Source organism: Etheostoma cragini, chromosome 9 (assembly GCF_013103735.1).
Source record: "Etheostoma cragini isolate CJK2018 chromosome 9, CSU_Ecrag_1.0, whole genome shotgun sequence".
NCBI classification, from domain to species: Eukaryota; Metazoa; Chordata; class Actinopteri; order Perciformes; family Percidae; genus Etheostoma; species Etheostoma cragini.
Genome location: NC_048415.1, coordinates 28009538 through 28013810, shown reverse-complemented (window position 1 = coordinate 28013810; position 4273 = coordinate 28009538). Strand labels below are relative to the sequence as shown.

The following is a 4273-nucleotide window of genomic DNA, read 5'->3' as shown; positions in this document are numbered from 1 at the left end:
AGACAGAGCTAACAATCAGCTGCCCTGCTGGAGGCAGAAAAAGTCATATTTATTGCAAATTGCACCATGCTACTTGGTTATTGTACGCAGGAAATGAAACTCAAGCAGCTGTTCATGCGTGTTGCAGACTTAAGGGCCATACTCAAAATTTTTTTGCAGAGGCTGCATTTGTCTATGCCGCGAATGCTGATGTGTTAACTTGGTCGAATGAGCGTTTTAACCAATTGGAAGCAGGTTGGAGATTTGAACCCAACAAGTTGTAATCACAACACTGACACATTAGGACCTTACTGCATATTTACACATACCTTAGACACAGAGCAACATCCGCATTTATTTGGAAAAATGCAAAGTTAAGTCCTATATTCCCTGTCTTTTTAGTTCCTTTTTTAACAACTCCTGAGAGAAATATCTACCTTTTCATCTGCTAAAGGCTCCACTATGCTCACCGGCTAGTTTCTACCTTTGTTTGCTATTTGGTGGGTGTGTTGTGTGTAGATTGGGTGAATGAGGAGTAATAATAAAGTTGAAGCCCCTAAAACCCCAAATAAGCCAAAGGGTTCCAAAGCCTATGCAATAAGAAAGTACTCTTTTTATGTCTCATTCAGTTGCATGTTTTCATCCAAAAAAGTGCTTTACACACTTTGGGTGTTTACAGTGCTCATTTACATTTAAAAGGGTTGTAAACCAGTTTTTTTAAGTTAAAAGTAGCACACTGCTGTCAATTATATTCAAATAAGATGTAATTTCTCACAAAATAGCAGCTAGTGAAGATGCTGAGTGGCTAGTAGCTTTGGAAAACCACTAGCCACCGTGGCTGGTAAGGAAAAAAGTTAATGTCAAGCCCTGGTGGCCATGGTAGTTGAATTTTTCCAAGAAAAAGTGAGCGTCATGCGGCAGCGACAGTTAAGTTTAGGCACCCAACCAACTTGGCAAGTTAACGATAAAGGTTGTGATCTGGATTAAAACACTCCTGAGGAACAAACACGTGTTTCCTGGGTGAAAGTATTTACTTTAGTTTTTGCCCTGAAGTGAACTCTTCTCCCCAGCTTGAAAGAGCTGTGTTTTATGTTGACAAACCGTTGTGCTATTTCGGTTTTGAGATAATTTTCCATCGAATACAAGTGTTTTGGCATGCCTGGCCAAGTGGCACAATATCCATGGTATTGAAAGGGGGATTTAATTCTTGCATGTATGATCAAAAAACATCCCCCCCCCCCTCATCCACCATTTGCTTTTCACAAATCACACCTTGATTATGTGTATAAATAATACTCTGAGCAGAGTTTTGTGCAGACTCTGATCTGTGCAACAGCACACCAGAGACTCACTGTGGTAGAAATTACACAGTGTCATTCCAAAATAACTGAGAAAAGCACAAAGTATGTGCACATAATCTAATTAGCAGAAACCAAGAGGCACTGCAGTGAAGCATTCATATCCTCCAAACACTAAACAGTACTTTGTGGTGACACAAGTAAAAAAAGGACAAGGATGGTTTGTTACATCCACCAAGCAGGATACGTTTTCGGTTTGTTTGTTCGTCTGCCGGATTATGGAAAAACTGGGGGCACTGATTTTCATGAAATTTTGGGGAAGGCTGTAGCATGGACAAAGAACATATGAGGAGGATCTGAATCAGGGGGCAATTTTATGGCCTTGGTGGAGCTCTGCGCTCTCTGAGTCCCCTCACATTTGGACCTCATTAAAATTAAAAACTTGCGATGCACTTTTTTATTCTAGCGCTCAAGACTGCGACAGACCATTGAATGTCAGATACTGTATGACTAGCCAGTGTTTAAGAAACACTGGTCATGAGGTCCATATTAACGAGTGCTAAACAAGCCCCCATAAAATAGTGACCCACCAAAAAATATGACTCCAAATGAATGCTAATGTTGCTGTGTCATGGGTCAGTGTTTGTGTCATGTGTACACAAGCAAACACATTCGCGATATTAACCTAAAATGTGATATGCCAATGTTGTGTTTGCTGATTGGTTCCACTGCCCCCAAGTCTACAATCATTAAATGCAGGTTTTAAGATAATCAATCTCAATGTCTACGAAACATTGTTGGGAACATGATCTAGGAGTCCTCCATGTTAGCTACAGGCTTTTATCCAACCCGTTCTCACTCCCAACTCCTGAAATACTGATAGTTGGTCAGTATCTCTCAGCTTTGGATTTCAATGCAAAAATCACTCTTTAGCATCTGTATGGGACGCACCGGGCATAGTGGCCTAGCCGTTGTAAGATGACGTGTAAGAGTGACAACAGTAGCATGAAAGATCTAAAGTAAATGCGTAAGGATGTTGGTTGGGTCCAACAACACAGGACACAGGAGACTGGGTTTTGTTCTTGTCCTGTTGTTGTCCCACGTGTCACTAAAACGTACATATTTGGAACCCAAAACACAATCTTTTCCTAAACCTAACCGCAAAGTTCTTGTGCCGCATGTCAGTTAAACGTACACCCCGACCCAAGAGTCCCGACCAAGCGTGTCTAAATTTGACACTAAATGACACTTATTGCGTAAAATTATAAACCCAAAAGGCACCTGACCAGAAAACATGGGCAGGAAAGATCCATAACTGCTTTCTGGCACCTTTGATTATTGGGTACATGAATCTGATTTGCAGTTTCATACATCCAGGGTTTATCCCATACAGAGGAATTTTTGGCGCCCCCTAAAGAAGTTTTAGCCAGCACCAAAGAAAAATCTACAGCGCCAAAATGACTTCTATCAGTCAACTCCCTTCTCATCTACAGCAGATATATTTTACAGATGCAACTTGTGCTGATAAGCCGCTCCGCTCGGAAGCTAGCACTTCTGAAGCGAGTCATCCAGTGGAGATTTACAAGTGGTTAAACATGGACATCCGGGTACTGTCGCCATTCATCCGCATGTCTGTCAGTACAACGGAAATTGTTAGTTACCAGCTAACACTAGCATTAGATAGCTAGCTTGGTTGGCATTGTGCTTGACAAGAAATCTTGAAACTAGTGATTGAGACCATAAAGTCATGTTTATGTAACAGCTGTTTATTGAGGTAACAAAATGACAAGTATTGTCATTTCCCATATGTCTCTAAAAAACTGACTTGTTTTGGAGTTGCCTCCTGCTGAAAATAAGAGGAGAACATGCATGAACTTTACTCAAGACCACATTTTAAAGTGGACTTGGACATGGATCGACAAACCCCACTGGGCACAATACATAGTGTTCCTACTAAACTACACAAACTGGACTTAGGGACAAATGTATTAAGATCCGGGACCAAGACCCTGGTGTGAAAGCCACCGAACTGCGTTATATTACATTGTGTTTTTACATTTTGAAGTGTCACCTGCCTCCTGAATTTAGTGTTTTTCTCTTAGTAAATAAAAGTTTACACCATTAATTGGTAAATACAATGTACTGTACTGTAGCTTTAATAGAATTTTTACTACACAGAACTTTTTTAAAGTTAGACTTGGCTGCAACCTTTACTGAAACAAAACTTGTGACACTTATTTAGCTCTCCTTACAAATGTAATTTGGCACAGTGGAACCTTTATAATCACAATCACACTTTGTAACTTTGAAAAGTCCATTGCAACATCACTCGTCTGATTCTGATTACACTTAGAGAGAGGATGAATCCTACTGCTCCTTTCCAAAAAGGCTCTAAATGGTCAACTTATTTAATGTTAGTTAAAACTGTCCATAGAAGATATTACTGTGTAGATGTTCAGCCTTACATTTGACAAAATTGGTTAAAATTGTTGTTCAGTGTTCCCCTAGAAGTCATTTTTGGCCAGGCAAATTTAGGTTCTATACATGAGTGTAATACTAGACAGCTAATCAGCAACATTGTACAGTAACATTAGGGTAAAAAAATCACCATTTTGCTCATGCGACAGCCAACTGTGACACATAGCTCTCCTCTTATTACTTCATCTGGTCTCCTACAGCATTTCCTCCATCACTCTGTCTGATCCTCTGCTTTCTTTTACTCCTCTTGTTTCTGTTTTAGAGATAGGGAGGGCTGAAGGAGAGATAGGAAGACAAGGAGAAAGGAGAAAAAGGAGAGAGAGCATGTAAATGTAGACAGATGGTAAATACTTCCCTCCTGTAGTGAGCCATGTCACACTGCAGAGCACTGCTGCACTCTGCATGACAAGATCAGGCAGGCAGGCTGTATGTGTGTGTGTGTGTGTGTGTGTGTGTGTGTGTGTGTGTGTGAGTGTGTGTGTGCGTGTGTATGTATGTGCGTGTGTATGTATGTGCGT

General features: G+C 40.6%; 1 long non-coding RNA gene across 1 annotated transcript in view; it reads right to left on the bottom strand.

The window, feature by feature from the left end:
- Positions 1-776: 776 nt before the first annotated feature.
- Positions 777-4273, bottom strand: part of LOC117950337 — an 18904-nt gene continuing 15407 nt past the window's right edge. Inside the window, exon 3 of the long non-coding RNA XR_004657871.1 lies at positions 777-791. This is a non-coding gene — a long non-coding RNA (uncharacterized LOC117950337). The remainder of the gene's footprint in view (positions 792-4273) is intronic.